Source organism: Eretmochelys imbricata, chromosome 3, assembly GCF_965152235.1.
Source record: "Eretmochelys imbricata isolate rEreImb1 chromosome 3, rEreImb1.hap1, whole genome shotgun sequence".
NCBI lineage: Eukaryota > Metazoa > Chordata > Testudines > Cheloniidae > Eretmochelys > Eretmochelys imbricata.
In genome coordinates, this window is record NC_135574.1 from 146722557 (window position 1) to 146740613 (window position 18057).

The 18057-nt window shown below is 39.7% G+C and overlaps 1 protein-coding gene across 2 annotated transcripts in view; it reads left to right on the forward strand.

The window, feature by feature from the left end:
- The window catches only part of TTC27 (tetratricopeptide repeat domain 27), a 197549-nt gene that overhangs the window by 96150 nt on the left and 83342 nt on the right, over positions 1–18057 (forward strand). The window lies entirely within an intron of this gene.

Consider the following 18057-nt stretch of genomic DNA (forward strand, 5'->3'; position numbering starts at 1 on the left):
GTCTAGGGAAATCCTTATCAGTGGTATCAAAGAGTTAATTTCTTCTAATTTGAATCCAAGTGCCTGATTTATTGCTGTTAAGATTGGGCTTTAGGAAATAAATGTAGTACTGTGATGTGGTGTGGAAGTCTGCCCTTACGCTATTTCAGGAACAAATCCAAACCGTAAACCTGAAAAAAGACAATGCTACTACAGTCAAACCTGACTGAAGTGGTTTTCAGCATAACACAGAATAAGTGATATATTTGGCCAAGTATAGTATGTCAGTAATATGGCTGGACTCCATTCTAAGTGAAAATAGAAGACATATCTTACGTGGTTTCACCCTTCACTGGTCAATGAAAACAAATTTCTTTAAATAAAACAGGATCCTCTTTCTTTGTGACATTTCCTTGTCTTCAGTTTTTTCCTTCTCCTGAAGAAAGTTGATTGTGAGTACCTATGAAGAAAGTTTACTTTAGTGGTGAAATATGTTCCTTAAAACTGTCTATCAAAAAATTCCAGTCAAAGAAATAACAGCACCGAAAATCATCTATTATCCTTTACAAATATAGGAAGGTTAAATGTATGTACTTTATAGTGTATTTGGAGAGTGAGCTCTTAAAAGCTGAATAGGTACCATTCTACTTATACCTGTTATGATGTAATATTCAAATAATGAAAGTTTTCACATCAAGAGTGGATTCTGCAAGTTGTAGGGATAAAGTATTGGTGTCAACACTTGTTTGATGTGCCAAAAGTATCTTTAGAAAGTGATGAATCCTAGAGTAGTTATTGTAGAAAGCCACACTTCTGTGAAAACATTTAGTCATTGAGCGTGATTAAACATTTGTTAAGGATGGGATTTTCAAAAGTGCCTAAGTAATTTGGAATTGGATTTGTTCTCCTTCCTAAACCACTTAGGGCATATGTACACTGCCTTGCAGTTTGGACTACTGAGGTGTGAATAGCACTACATGACAAAGTGCTGTGATGTAACAGCCCTGTTTGGACACTGTGAGTGCAAACTAAAGGGTTCCTAGTTCACATTTAATGTAATCTTGTTTGAAAAGGATTTTACTAATGCAAAGTAGGAATCTTTTAGTTCATTCCCATAACCTCCACATGGTAATCTGAAGTGCAGTGCAGTGTAGACAAGCCCTTAGTTATCTTTGAAAATTCCACCCTAAATTTAACAGCTAAATAGTGAACTGCATTATACATGAATATTGAATCATGCTCTTGACTGTGTATGTAAGTAATATTCTGTCCTTGTTACTATTTTTATTCCTCTCCTTTGAGACAAATTAGTCTGAATTTGCTTTCTGGTGTCCCTATTATATTCAAGCCCAAATCAAGGCTTTTTATCTTTTGCTGTCCCCCATTAGAAACTCTTCATTGCATCCAATATGTTCATCTCCTGCATACTTTCACTTAGACATTAATTCCATACGTGTGTCTCCACCATGAGATGCACATCTTATGCACTCTTCCATCACCTGTCCATCCACTGGGACTGATATTCCTCTAACACTCACTTCCCCTTTAACTTCCTTTCCTCTTATACAATGTGCACTGCAAGAGACACTATACAGCACTCCCATGTGTGCTTGTATCCCTAGAGAAGGCAGGGCAGACTCCTTTTGCCTGGTCCCCTGCTGAATGAGAAATGGAAGTCTTGCAGCTCATTACTCGCAGCTCACTAAAAAGTAATTGGGTCATTTCATGGTTGGATTTTTTTTCCTACCCATGACAGGATGTCATATTCCAGTACATGCAGCTAGACCAGATGGGTTTCTTTTGCTCCTTAAAGTGTAGACATAATTTGTGTCAGTGTGAGACAGGAGATCTTGCAAGAAAAACACTAAAAACAGCCAGCGTAAATGCAAGGTCATGCAATGATTGATGTTGGTTGTTTTAAGGAGTTGTTAAAAGCGGGGTGGGGGACCAGGTATGGGGGTGAGCTTTGGACAGGAGTACTTTGTGTGTATTCTTTATGAGCAATGTGCAGTCCCACCCTATTCGTCACTACTTCACTGAAGAGCAGTTAAAGTAGTCAGAAATGAGGTGGTCGTCTTAACTAACTTTTCTCCCTCCCTTTATGTGTAAAAAAGAGAATTGGAAGGGAATGACAGTTTCTTCTGGCCCAATTCTTTCTCTTCCTCTCATGGATATTTGTGAAGAGAAATGGGAGCTGGAAACCTTGTCTTCTCAGTCTCTTCCATCCCTCTCCTGAAAACTCCAGAAGACCCACTGAAGAGAACTGCTGGGCAAGAGATGGCTTGCTCCAGCCTTCAAACCTATGTCCTCTAACCAAAACTGGAGAAAAAGGGGACTTTTGTAGCTTAGTACCTTGGTGGAGCAGAGACTCTGCTTAGGGCAGCCTTGCATGGCTTTAACTGCCACCACCTCCACCAGTGAAGGAAAGATTAAAGAGAAGTGGGCTGTCAGGCCTGACTCTTGCTTTCCTCTATTGGACATGAATATTCTTTTACCAATGGTTCTTCAGCTTTGTTTTCAGTTGAGCCCAAATACCATACAAAAATTAGTATCAATAAGGAAAAGGGTAATCAATAGGAATTACCCTTATTTAATTTTTTTAAGACCAAGAAGGCCTGCTTTTTAGAGCAGATGGAAGAAATATATAGAAAGGAGTAAAAATGTATAAATTGCTCTAATGAGGAGAGTAGCATAATATTTTGGAGCCAAGATCTAGGATATTCTTTGCAACATTGTGTTGAAGTTGAAACAGACTCTTCGCTAATAAGTAGTGGATGCATTTAAGTGATTTAAAATCCAGTACTGATTAGCACTATTCAGTATTGTCTCCTAAATATTTACATTGAAAGGGGAAAATTTGTAGCCTTTTAAATGTAAATTATTATTATTCCTTATCTGTTTTTAAGTGTTAGGTACAGAATGTAACTGTTTACTTTTACAATATAGAAGCAACTCAGAGTTTTACTTTATTTATAAGAGTAAGGACTTGTCTACTTGGAGGAAAAAGCCTGGAATACCTAGTGCATTTTAAATTCACACCATACTTGCTTTTCACTAACTTCCCCATGTGGACAAGCCCTAACTCTAATATATGTGATTCTTATGCCTTTTTAAAGAGATGTTCATTTTTTATAGCTGATTTCTGTAAGAACATTACAGTCATTTCTGCAGCCTTCCATCTGCTTTCTAGCACACAGCTGGGTATCTGAACAAGTGCCTAAACTGATACGACTTACTCAACACATTTACTTGTCTCAATAGTGCACTTAACACTGGGTGGGTAGCCATAATAGGATGTAGGGCAACCCCTGATCTCTCATTGAGTCAGCAATTTTTGCAGTAAATAAAGCTTAATTTAAGTCGTCGTCCCCTCCCGTCGAGACAGAGGAATAAAATTACAAAGCTATATCTTCATGTCTGTTAAGAGTTGGGGAATCGAGTGTGAGCCAAGATCGGAAGATTTATTTTCTCGTGAACAAAATGATTGTTGCCAGTCCTCCAAACAAGTTACTATGTCATACAGCTTTGCAGGAGGCTGAAGTACAGTGGGGCTCATATACGTTACTGATATGATTAAAAGGATATGAGTCAACAGTGTGCCCTTGTTGCCAGAAGGCCAGTGGCATTTTGGGATGTATAAGTAGGGGCATTACCAGCAGATCGAGGGACGTGATCATTCCCCTTTATTTTGGCATTGGTGAGGCTTCATCTAGAGTACTGTGTCCAGTTTTGGGCCCCACACTACAAGAAGGATGTGGAAAAATTGGAAAGAGTCCAGTGGAAGGCAACAAAAATTATTAGAGGGCTGGAGCACATGACTTACGAGGAGAGGCTGAGGGAACTGGGATTGTTTAGTCTGCGGAAGAGAAGAATGAGGGGGATTTGATAGCTGCTTTCAACTACCTGAACGAGGGTTCCAAAGAGGATGGTTCTAGACTGTTCTCAGTGGTAGCAGATGACAGAACAAGGAGTAATGGTCTCAAGTTGCAGTGGGGTAGGTTTAGGAAGGTGATGAAGCATTGGAATGGGTTACCGAGGGAGGTGGTGGAATCTCCTTCCGTAGAGGTTTTTAAGGTCAGGCTTGACAAAGGCCTAGCTGGGATGATTTAGTTGGGGATTAGTCCTGCTTTGAGCAGGGGGTTGGACTAGATGACCTCCTGAGGTCCCTTCCAACTCTGATATTTTATTATATGATTCTATGAGGTGCACTTAAATCCCTTGCACAGTTAAAGCCTATATTTATAGCTTCAGACTGCTACCACCTTGATACAACAATGATGCTTTTTAAAAAAATAGTTTTTAGAATGGTTTGTTCCTTTCCACGGGACATCCATGATGTAGAGGATAAACCATCTGTAAAATACAGAGGCTTAGGTGGCTGCCTATAAGCAGGTTGATAGGGGAAGAATATATTCAAACTGACTAGGGCCTTGTCTACACTACCTCAGTAAGCCAACCGAAGTTATGCCACTCCAATTATGTGAATAACATAATTGGAGTCCATGTAGCTTAGGTCGACTTAGCTTACTCTTCTTGTTCTGGTGGAGTACCGGAGTCAACCAGAGAAAGCTCTGCCATCGATTTAACAGGTCTTCACTAGACCTGGTAAATCAACATCCCCTCCATTGATTATAGCAGCACCAATCTACCAATAAGTGTAGACATGGCCTAGGTGTGGAGGTAAAAAGTGAACCAAAGAACACCACCGGGTTCAATCTAGATGTAGAAGGGAGAACTGCTCTGTTATGGCAGTGCAGGACTTGTGTGCAGGGGGAGTGAGAGGGAGTGGACTTAAAAAAAGCCTTTTCTGTCTTATACATTGTAATAGAATACTTTCTAAATATTGTGAGAGGAAAATGTTTTTCCTTCTAATCTTCTGTGCTGTCATACAGCTTGATTATGTTGAGCACCTTCTCGGGGATGCTTAGCATAACTTCAGTTTCTCTCGAATCCAGTGGAAGTTGAAGGCATTCAGCCTCCTGCAGATTCAAGGGTAATTAAAGATATTTAAGAAGTTTAAATCTCTATTTTACGTGAGTGCAGTCGAACAGCTACAGGGCTTTGGGATATCATTTGGGACTATGCCAAAGCCTAGTCTAAGGGCTGTTCTACACTAGAAAATTAGATTGACCCACCTATATCACTCGGGCATGAAAAATCCTCACCCATGAGCGACTTTATTAAGCTGACCTAAATCCCATGAAGACAGTGTTAGGTAGACGGAGGAATTTATCTGTTGACTCACCTACCATCTGTCGGGGAGGTGGTTTTACTACAGCCATGAGAACACCCTTCCTGTGACTATATTAAGTGTCTACACTGAAGCCCTACAGTAGCGCAGCTGCAGCACAACACCTGCGCTGTTGTAGCGTTTTAAGCGTGGACATAGCCTCAGGAACAGTACAATTAGCTGTTAAAGGCAGACATTTGGAACAGTGCTGTGACTTTCCTTCTGGGAAAATGTGCTTGGTGATGTGGTAACCGGGGGTGAAAGGGAGGAGAGAAAACTTATAATAAAACCCTAACAGGGAAAAAAAACAATACCTTGGTGTCACGGAGTCCCCGGGCGATGCTCTGGAACTGCTCCCTACGAAGCCAGTCAGGACTCTGGGGAAGTCTCCTTTCTGTGAGCAGACTGTCTCCAGAGCAAGAAGCTCACACAACTTCCACCTTCTTGGGTCTGACCTCGGAGCATTCAGCATCCTCTGCCCCTCTGTGCGCTTCCCACAGCGAGTCTGCCCAGGCGGGCTCCTGGGGAAGCCAGAGGGTCCTGCACCCCAACTTTGCAGTCAGACGTGACTCTCAGCCAGCCAGTAAAACACAAGGTTTATTAGATGACAGGAACATGGTCTAAAACAGAGCTTGTAGGTGCAGGGAACAAGACCCTTCAGCTGGATCCATTTTGGGGGGCAGTGAGCCAAACAACCATGTCTGCACTTCACTCCATGTCCCCAGCCAGCCCCAAACGAAAACTTTCTCCCCCCTCCTCCTCTGGGCTTTGTCCCTTTCCCAGGCCAGGAGATCACCTGATTCCTTTGTTCTCCAACCCTTTAGCTCTCACCTTGCCAGGAGGGAAGGGCCAGGCCATCAGTTGCCAGGAAACAGGGTGTTGGCCATTCTCTGTGTCCAGACCCCCTGCACACCCCTGCCCTCTAGGGCTCTGCAACAATCATACACCCTTATCCCACCACCTAGGTACTTAAGAACTGCATAGGGGAAACTGAGGCACCCCCACAATATTCAGAGGAAACATTAAGAACAGTCCCGCTTCATCACACTTGGTCTATGCAACAAAAAAGTTTTTACGATTGTTTTGATGTGAAAATTCTAATACAAATATATCCAGCTGTATATAATTGTGAAACAACTTATTTGAATATGCTTACTTCACATGAATTAATATTTAAAAGAACCCAAATGTGTGTTTCACTTTTAAATTATTTGAAATTTGAAATGGGAAAGTTAAAACCAAAAGTGTAAGCTATATTTATAATTACGTAATGTTATAACTTTAGTGCATAGGCTACTAGACAAGACTAGACAAAGCAAATTTTAAGAATACTTTTCTAATTAAACTGTCCCTTGGTGCAGATCACTGTTTGTGTCTTGGCCTTGCTCTTGATTTTAACACCAGGAGAGGTATTTCTAATGGTTGTGGTTAAGAGCTTTAAGCCCAGCTCTGCTGATGTTCAGCTAACACCTGTTGTGGTGAAATGCTATTTTAGTTGTACACTCCCAGGATTAGTTTTTATGGACTGAAATAAACCCTTGTCATATACTTGAATGAGCAGCTCTAGTCTCTGGAAAAGACATACTGAATGTGTGGTCTAAACCAACTGAAAAATATATGGGATATTAGATTAATAGTGGAAAATGGCACTACCTGTGTGTGCTGATCTCCCAAGCTTATACAAGAGAGTAAATCTCTTGTGCCCTGTCATTTTGATAATTTTAAGACTTCTGTTTTTTCTCTGTCACTTCAGGTGAACAATAATCAACACTTTTTAACAGGTAGCGAATTAACTGAATGCTCCAATTTAAGTGTTCAAAAACAATTTGAAGAGATGTGAAAAATGACACCAGTGAAGTGATAATAGGGATATTTTTCCCCTTTTGACAGAAATTTTATAAAAAATTATGGCTTGGCAGAGCATCTGATCACACACCAAAAAACCACCTACTAAGCTGTTTCAAAAACAAACACCTGGCAATCTCTCTTGCAGAATCAGTTCTTGTGCAGTATTTATGAACTCTTTACCTGATTTAAAATCCAAAAGGAGGCAGTTAAAATTGTGATTTAAGTGGGACCAGAAAATACATAAGACATATCCAAGGTAATGCCACTTTTTTCCCCATTGAAGGACTCCTGCAAATAGGCAACTTGGAATACTAATCTGATATTTTGGGTAATAGAGCAACTGGATGTTTTTTCACTTGCCCTGTGTATATTTTTTGTGTGTGTGAAATTTTAACTAAGGTAGCTACTGTCACCTTGAATCAGTTGATTCAAGTTGATTATTCTGAAATAATCCCTTTTCTACTAAACGATTACTGGAAATATATGAAATTATATTTTCAGAGAAGGGAATGTAAACTGAGGGAGACGCACATTCAAGGTCTGTTAGCTTCACCTAATAGACTTCTGGGGCCACTGGTTTTAAAAACTGAGAATGCAGTGTGACAGGGTCAGGCCAGATGGCTACAGGAGAGTGATAGAAGGCAGCTATATTAGCCCCAGGTTAAGTAGGTCCCTTTTCCCTGGGCAAGGTAACAGGGAAGGTTCCAAAACAATAAGGAACTTTCTGGAAACAATTAAGGCAGACAGGCTGATTAGAACACCTGCAGCCAATCAAGAAGCTGCCAGAATCAATTAAGACAGGCAGGCTAAGCAGGGCACCTCAGTTTTAAAAAGGAGCTCACTTCAGTTTGTGGTGCACGTGCGAGGAGCTGGGAGAAAAAGGCGCTAGAAGCTGAGAGTGAGAAGACGTACTACTGTAAGACTGAGAAGTACAAGCATTATCAGACATCAGGAGGAAGGTCCTGTGGTGAGAATAAAGAAGGTGTTGGGAGGAGGTCATGGGGAAGTAGCCCAGGGAGTTGTAGCTGTCACGCAGCTGTTACAGGAGTCACTGTAGGCAGCTGGAACCCAGAGTAGAGGGTGGGCCCGAGTTCCCTCCATCCCCCCCAACTCCCTACTTGATACTGGAGGAGTTGACCTGGACTGTGGGTTCCACCAGAGGGGAAGGTCTCTGGCCTGTTCCCTGATCCACAAGGTGGATCAGCAGAGACTGCGGGGATTGTTCTTCTTCCTTTTCCCCATGCTGGCCAGTGATGAGGCTAACTGAGTGAACGGCACATTTGAGCCACGAAAGTGGCCAAACTGAGGGCTGCCATGAACCTCTGAGGTGAGCAAATCCACCAATAAGCGCAGGACCCACCAAGACAGAGGAGGAACTTTGTCACAGCTGTTACAAATAACTGGAATTTAATTCATTTTGACCACACAACACAAATCATGGATTTTTCACTGGAAATAGTGAGAGGTTATACTTGTTTTAATACTGTTGTTACAATACAAAAGTTAATCCCCTTTGCAGTCTTTAACTGCAAAGATTTATGGGTATTTTTCTAAAATGTTTAAATCTAAGTGAAAAAATGTACAATCAATTTCCTGCTAAAAGTATTACAAGCACAATAATATAGAAATATAGGAATTTTTAAGAACTAATTTCTTTCAGAACCCTACTAAAAAAATATTTTCTAGATTTGTAGCTGAAGCATTGGGTTTTCATCCAAAATCATTTTAATTTTTTTTTAAGTTCTGAATTAAGTTTAGTGCTTCTGAAAGTGAGGCATTAACAGATATGTGTTGAGTGCAGCTTCTGGCAACTACGGGCAAAGTGTCTGCAGAACCCTTTATGTTTCAGTTTGCTCCCTGTTGAGCAATTCTTCTGTCTTTGAGATGTGGAGCAAGCAGGAGATGAGGCTAACGACCACTAAAAGATTTTCGCTTGTTCCCTAAATGAAGATTCAGAACCTGTTTTTTTTTTAATGTGGAAAGCTAATGTACTAACTGTATCAACTGTACTGTAATGTACTGAAGAAATAAATATATTAACACAACACAACCAGGGTACATTATGGGTGCTACAAGGCTCAGTTTAAAAATGCTGTAGTGTTAGGGATTAATCTTTTTGAACTGGACCCGATGTACTTGGCACTCAGTATTAAGGAGCATATATGTAGTTATCTTTCAGTAGACGAGAAGTGGCAGTGCTACATCACAGAACTTTCTATCACCAACTAGCTGAACAGTAAATTTAGGAAGTAAAGGAACGGCATAATAGCATGCAAGAAGAGACTTGACTGCATCCATAGAATGTTGGAGGTAATTTCTTCTGAGATGAACATCTCACATTAGAGAAGCCATTTGCCTGAGTACAAGGCCATGTTCTCAAAGGGATCAATGAAAATCAGAACTTTATGCATAAAGTGGATGTGATCGAAAATGAGGTCCAAATAGTCTGAAAATTGTGAGAGTCCTAGAGAAGATAGAGCAAAAACCCTTCAGTGACTAGTCTTTCTTAAATGGATTATAAACCTCTGAGAGAGAATCTCTTCAAGTCATCGAATTTCATTTCTCCCTAGAGACTGCTTCTCTCTGTCTAAAGACTGTGCTTATGTCCTTTTAAATTATCCTTACTAGAAACATAATGCTTATAACAGCTATATTTGTGGGACATTTACATTTTCAATATATGAGCGGATTTACACTGCCTATATGCAATATCTCATGAAGGAGATAACACTCTTAAATGTTGAAAGTCAGCTATGCCAAATAGGATTAGAATTTGTAATAGTGTATCTAGAATAACATGCAGTGAAATTCTACTGGAAAAATCTTCACAATTATAGAAGATATGAAGGTTTTATAGCAAATAAGATGCGATTGATGAATATTGATGTTTACAACTTCTACTCAGATTGTTTTACACACAAAGTGACCTTATTCCTGTAAGTAATCAGCTTATTTCTGTTCAAGACAGCAAATCTTTAGAGATTCTCAATTTTTTTCATATTGGTATGTATCATCCTGATGATACGTTAAATGAAGTATTAACTACATTTCTTGTGCAGTACTTGTGAAGATGAGAAATTAATAGAAAGTGCCCAAGGTACCACACTGAGTGGTGTAAATTCCCAAATAATTATTTGGAAATACCATATGTCATGCCAGTGTACTGTAGTATAATCTCTTTATCACAAAATTTGAACTCACAAATGTAGAATTAGGTACAAAAAATAACTGCATTCAAAAATAAAACAATGTAAAACTTTAGAGCCTACAAGTCCACTCAGTCCTACTTCTTGTTCAGTCAATCGCTCAGACACACACGTTTGTTTACATTTGCAGGAGATAATGCTGCCCACTTCTTGTTTATAATGTCACCTGAAAGTGAGAACAGGTGTTTGCATGGCTCTGTTGTAGCCGTAGTTGCAAGGTATTTGTATGCCAGATATGCTAAACATTTATATGCCCCTTCATGCTTTGATTTGTAGGCTGCCAAGTTTTACATTGTTTTGAGTGGTTATATAAAAAGAAATTCTATACTTGTAAATTATGTATAAAAAATACAGCATATGCTCCCCATAGTCACAGCACTTATTCTTTAAGTGTCAAATGAATTAACTGAGAATTTACAAGTAAATCTCTTAATTAGTTTAGGAGTTAGTTATTTTAAATTGTATAACATCATGAGAGAGTGGATAAAAAAAGTGTCAAGTATCTTTTAATTCAGTTTCATTTAGTCTGGGAGCACTACAAACATTAAAGTGACTTAGTCATAACCCTATAATTGTTGCAAAGTAATACAGGGCAGAGTTAAGGTTGTATAGGTGCCCAAATTGTGCATTTTCATACCTTAACATGCTTGGATTTGTTAAGTTTAAACTCTGACTTTCCTGGGAAAGAGAGAGAATTGAAGCTCTAAGACAAACAATTGGTTAATCCACAGCCAAATTCCATGACACTAAATGCATACACTATTAAATCTTTCCAACAGCTAGCATAGTTTAATAGTGAGCTGTAGCTCACAAAAGCTTATGCTCAAATAAATGTTAGTCTCTAAGGTGCCACAAGTACTCTTTTTCTTTTTAATAAAAATAAGATCACCCATGAGAATACTGAAGATACGTACTGGGATAATTATGTAAAATTAATCTATTGATGTAAGTATAGCTAAAAATGAATAGATTTCTTCTGAATTGCCAGATGTGCTTGTAACTAATGTATTATTTTCTGCAAAAATTTTAGTCGCTAAGCAACAAAATATTTTGATTGTATTTAAATCTCTATTTAAACTATTTTCTGCACTTAAATAGAGCGGTGCTATAAACTGGAATGGCAAAAAAGATTCTTTATAAACCCAACAAAAATAGTAAATACAGTCAGTGTAACTTAAGGAAGTTCTATTTAAAAATATCTTTGGTAATAGTTATATACAATATAGTTGTATGGTTTATTTTAGACGTTCTTAGTACCTTCAGCCCAATGAAAGGTTGTTGAACGATAGTGATGTGATAGAAACTCGATAATAAGTAAAAGAGCACATCCTTCAGAATGCAAGTGGAATATGAGTGGTGTTAGTTTTTGAATTACAATGTTTATGTTGACTGGTGATTATCTGTGGAGAGATGTGCTGTTTTGATTTTCTGTTTCCTATATATTTTAATAGGAAGGACATCTACAGCCTAGATAGGCATTTATTTATGTTGTATTTTAAACCAAACTCAGTAAATAACCTCTGTTTGCCAATACAGAGATTTACAAGTTCATATACAAAATAGCTGAACAAAAAATGTTAATATAAACTGACTTGCTGTGTTATGGACCAGGACAAGACAGGAATCTGCTATCAGAACCAAACTTGCGGTTACAATTAAACCTTTCTCTAAGACTCCCTGATGTATACCTTAAACCCTTCTCATTCCACCACTCAGATGGATTTTGCATTTGAAACTGTTTTTGTAGTAGTTTGGGTCTCTCACTGCTGTGGTTGTCACAATGACAAATGTTCTATATTTTGCATTTTAACACTTACTATTAGCCATGTTTAAACATAATGTGAAGTATGGTGTATTCACTGACAGAAAAACTTTGTTAATGGAGAGTTAAGGTTGTCTGGTAGTACCTCGTGCCCTTCCAGAATGTTGAATTCAGCAAAACTCTGAACCAGGAAATAGAATTAAGGTTCAAACCTTAAATCTGCCTCCCCTCCCTATTGGCAGTCAATAACCACTGGGAATTCTCTGCATGCACTCCAGGTGCATTCACTGTTAGGTGTAGCTGTATTGAATGGCGGAGGGATTAGTTGGAACAGCTCAGCAGAGCTGCGATTGTGATATTAAGAGACTGGGGAGGGAGGCTGTGTCCCTCCCCCTACATCCATCTGTATGCATGATCAAAGGAAACAAGTGCATGTGTGCCTTGAGAGATCCAGTATGCTTCACTTCAGCACTCAGTTCTATTGGCTGTGTCAGTAGCAGTGCACAGGGGTGGTCTTGCCATGTTGATTGTCAGCAGTGAGGTGGGATATGAGTGGTCTGTGGGTTTAATCATGAGTAAGTGAAAGTATAGTGTTAGTTGTCATGGTGGGCATAAGGGTGAAGGGGTTGTAAAATTTAGCAGATGTGATCATGTTTCTGTGTGTGTTTCTAAGTGTGTGTTTAAAGCAGGTGTAAATCTCTCCTGTTTTAACTTAAGTTAAACTCTTAACTTCTCATGCAATGGATTTTTAGAGGCCTTTGGTGTCTTAGAGGGATGCTATGTCAGTTTATGGAGCAAGGCCCAGATCTTGCATTTTTACTCAAGCATATCTTTGCATGTGAGGTAGTTCCATTGAGCTCACTGGATCAACTTGTGCATAGTTGATTGCAGGATTGGGCCCCCCTTTTTAACAAGATACATTGTTACTAATACTTTACATTAATCCTGAAAGGGTCTTTAAATGAACTTTTCACAATTAATGCTGGTTGTTTCCCTTTAGCCTTCATTCATTCCATTGTATGAAAATAAATTAGTCTTTCATGTCTGTTTCTAGTTCATTTTGCTTTCAACATCAGTACTTCAGTTTTTGGGTTACAAATACTGCGTGGGAATATTAAATGCGACCAAGCTTCTTCTAAAGGAAACACTTATGATCAAGTTTCATAAAAACTTTTAACAGATTTAAATTTGGGGTCTACACTTCTCTGGAAGTGTGTTTTTAAGACTAGATCAGATTTTCCCTAATTTCATTTTCTCCTTCTGGTTCTCAGGATCATATTCCAAGTTGTTTTTTCCTTGTTTCTAAAATGCAGAAAGACCCTTTCCCAGACACTTAAAAATAAATTAACTGTACAGTAGATGTAAAAAGTGAGACCAAAAGTGAAGTAACAGGTGTGTGTGTGCTACCCAACCGAAAAAAAAACCAAAGAATTTTGTTCACTTGAGCCCAGCCATATACTCCCTCACAGGTCTTGTTAACCTGCAAGGGTTTTTTTTGTGTTTTGTTTTTTTTACACAATGCTTGCCTTGTAAAGAGAGGTCGTGGTGTGACTTGATTTCTTTTTACAAGCATGAAAATACCTCTCTGCCACAAGTGAAATAATTTACAAAAGCTTTCACTTTTTGCTTTTGTTTGCATTGATATAGTGTTCTAGTATAAATTACGTGGATGAATTAGTGAAACAGTTTCATAATTAGTCACTCGTGGGGATAGTGTTCTAGTTCATTTGTGTGTGAGGCTTGCTTTTTTTTTTTAAAAAAAGTGCTTGATGTCTGGTGATTTAACATGGCAGAGCTTTAGAAACCCTTTCAGAGTAAAAATTTTGCCTGGGCAAGTAGCCGAGTGGGAACAGGGAACAAGTGGCTCTTTCACTTGAGGTCACAAGAGAAAAAAGTAGCTAAATAGCCTCAAGCTCTCCAGTTACTTTAGAATCCAAATGTCCTGTTCTTGTAAAAGGGATGAGGAGGAAAGCGCAAAATATCCTAGACACCACTATTCTTGGGGACGATTCTAGGGGCAGTGAGGAAGGCAGTTGCCTTGGGCACCAACTTCCAGATAACACTATACCTCCGTGACACTCAGGGTTTTTTGGCGAGTGGAGGTTAGGCATTGTATTTTCTTTGTTTTTGCCCGGATGCTGGAGCAGCAATTAATCTTTTTCCACCCTGACTGGTAAAATTGCTTCAGGCCATTCCTGATCCTTCTGTAGGAGGAGAGGAGCAAGATAGTAGAATGGCACAGATGCTGCATCTCTGTAGAAAGGAGGAGAGGGAGGAGCAGGGTTGCTGGAACTGTTGCTGTTCATTTAGTGGAGTGGTGTTAAGAAGCCAGACCACTCCATGTAGAGAAGAGCTCCTGGGAGGCTGAGGGTCTCTTGCATGTCCAGGAGGGCTTGTTATTTATTTGGGGCAAGGTGGGAGTCCTAGAACTCTTTAATGGGATTGATACAAAGTATGCTAGCCTTGTTGAAGATTATTTGCATTAGCATGCTCCCATTCCCCAAAGCCGCTGCTTTATTATTTGTCACAATGTCTCCCCACTCCCAAATAGTAATTGCTGTACTATTTCTGATTGGAAATAGTCTTCTCCATTATTTATACTGTGTCATCTAAACCAAAGTGCCACCTTGTCTGTTGCTGAAAATCTATTTATCTGCTGTATTAGTATTTCCATTTTTCATTTTATAAGTATGGAAGAAAAAAATTATCAGGATCCCTTGTTGATTGGAGAAGAGTTCTCTTTGCTGGGGAGAACTGAAGCAGTGATTTTTCTCATTTTAAAATGTACAAAAAGTTACATAGCTTTGTTGGTCTTTCCATTTTTTCTCTCCTTCCAACCGCTGGTCCCCTTATTTTTTTTCCTTTTCTCTGTTTAGAATCATAGAATATCAGGGTTGGAAGGGACCTCAGGAGGTCATCTAGTCCAAACCCCTGCTCAAAGCAGGACCAATCCCCAACTAAATCATCCCAGCCAGTGCTTTGTCAAGCCTGACCTTAAAAACTTCTAAGGAAGGAGATTCCACCACCTCCCTAGGTATCTCATTCCACTGTTTCACTACCCTCCTAGTGAAAAAGTTTTTCCTAATATCCAACCTAAACCTCCCCCATTGCAACTTGAGACCATTACTCCTTGTTCTGTCATCTGCTACCACTGAGAACAGTCTAGATCCATCCTCTTTGGAACCCCCTTTGAGATAGTTGAAAGCAGCGATCAAATCCCCCCTCATTCTTCTCTTCCGCAGACTAAACAATCCCAGTTCTCTCAGCCTCTCCTCATAAGTCATGTGTTCCAGTCTCCTAATCATTTTTGTTGCCCTCCACTGTACTCTTTCCAATTTTTCCACATCCTTCTTGTAGTGTGGGGCCCAAAACTGGACACACTACTCCAGATGAGGCCTCACCAATGTTGAATAGAGGGGAACGATCATGTCCCTCGATTTGCTGGCAGTGCTCCTACTTATACACCCCAAAATGCCATTGGCCTTCTTGGTAACAAGGGCATACTGTTGACTCATATCCAGCTTCTCGTCCACTCTAATCCTTTGGTCTTTTTCTGCAGAACTGCTGCCGAGCCATTTGGTCCCTAGTCTGTAGCGGTGCATGGGATTCTTCTGTCCTAAGTGCAGGACTCTGCACTTGTCCTTGTTGAACCTCATCAGATTTCTTTTGGCCCAATCCTCTAATTTGTCTAGGTCCCTCTGTATCCTATCCCTACCCTCCAGCGTATTTTAATTTCTAAAATGAACATAATGAAGACTTCTTGTGAAGATTCTTTTTCAATGAGCAGTTTTTTTCTGAAATTGTTTTATTAAGCAGTTTTCTTAATTTACAGTAAGTAGGACGGTACAGGAAAGTATGTTATGTATGGTTTTTTCCAAGTTTGATTTTTTTATTGTTTCAAGGTATATTATTTTAAAATATAGTGAAGTGTATTAATGTCTGGTTTTAGCCACAGGTGGAACTATAAAGCCTTAAGACTGCCCAGAATAATTAGAATAATTTATTTTATGGTATATTCGGAGTACATACTCAGTGGGAATGTGAGGACTGCCCAATACTTACGAATACACATTCCGAAGCTATTCTTTAAAACTCCAAGTGTAAACAGTAGTATCTTTAAATGATTTATTTTTTTCATTTCATTGTTCTTTTTTGAACATTGTGATTAGGCAGTGAAAATGAGAAACTGTGAGCATTTGTAGGTTTTGGTATGAGACTGAGCTGAGTGCTAACAGAGTTACAAATAAGCCAAAGTGAAAGTAACTAACACCTGTTTTCCAATTGTTCACTGCAGTTACAGTATATTACAAAAGGTTGCTTTGTGCACAATGTATTTTAATTAGGAAAATCACAGGAGAATTTACCATGGCTGTTTTGCAATGGTATGAAAGAGTGTACCTGATGTTTTGTTTGTTTAACTTTGAAACAACCCAGGATTGTTATTAAGTCAAAAGTTCTCCCAAGCCAATGGCTTATTGGCCTGAGGAGGTTAAGGCATGTCAGTTTCATAGCTAACAGTATACAAGGGATTTGCTCCACATGCCAGTGCAGAGGGGAAAAAAAGGGGCTGAGTACTCCCCACCCACTGCAAAATGGGATACCCAGATTGCTGGTTGGTGGGGAGAGAGGAGCAGGCTTCAAAGGGCTGCTACTCCCCACCACAATAGAAGGGAGGATGGGGGGGAGCCTTAGTTCTGCCTCTCGTAAACCACCCAGCACAACTGAGCATGAGTGATGAGTGAAGTTAATCTGCTGCTGGACAAAGGCTGTCAGATTGTTGTCCTCTTGGAGCTGTGGGAGAGCCAGGGAAGGAATTATGACTAACAACTACTTCCCCGTACTGTTTCTGGTACAGCATAGTTATTCATCTTTACCTTACTCCGGGTGACACACAGGCTTGTCTTCACTACCAGAGAGATCGACACTACCAGCGGGTGTTGATTTAGCGGGTCTAGTGAAGACCCGCTAAATTGATGGCAGAGTTCTCTCCGGTCGACTCCGGTACTCCAGCTTCCCAAGAAGAGTAAGGTAAGTCAACCAGAGAGCATCTCCCGTCGACGCAGCGCAGTGAAGATGCTGGGGTAAGTCAACCTAAGCTACATTGACTCCAGCTACGTTATTCACGTATCAGGAGTAGTGTAACTTAAGTCGACTTACCCCGGTAGTGAAGACAAGCCCATAAAGTCTCAGTCTAGGCCTAGGTGAAGTCATAACTATTGCTGCTTCTAGAGTATTAATAGTTGACTGACAGGGAGAGATGTAGTTTTGTGCCTCTGAAGAAGATATATTGATGTCTGTTTATTGTTTTGTCTACAGATTACTGTTGCATACTGTGAAATGAAGAGTGTTGCCCTTGTCCAAATTTTAGTGCCTGAAAGTATACTTAGGAATGTTCAGTTCCTTATTCATTTTGGGTTGTGGGGTTTGTGTTTATATTCCGACATTTGGGAACCTTGGATTTAGCTGAAATACCTTTCACTGAGAAATGTATATTGACATCTATCACCAACTAGTTAAAACTTTTTTTTCATTAAGTAAAAATAAAATGCACAAACAGATAATGGTAGCATACCACCATCTGACACCAGACTGGAAAAGACTAAAGCTGTCTATATGGAATCAAGTGTGTTGAGGCCACTCTGGCTACCACTTTCTTAATGACCTCCCCGAAAAATTGTAGGTTAGAGATTGGATGATAACTGGTGAAGTTGTTGGCATCAAGAGAGGGCTTTCTGAGTAGTGACCTCACACTGTTTCTTTAAGGGCAGCTGTCACTCAGCTTCATTATGGAGAGAAGTAGGATGGACTAAAAACTCCTCACTAGCCATGAGAGTCAAGTTTGTAGCTCAGTAATGACTGACCACAGTGTTCTCAGTACATGTAGCATAATCCTCAGTGAAAGAAAGTGGACAATACCTCACCATTGAAGGTGGCATATATAAAATCTCCTGCTTAGATTCATCTCCCAAGTCGCTAAACAAAACAGCCCAGGGAAGAATGATATTTTCAGCTAACAGGTAGAAAACTCCACA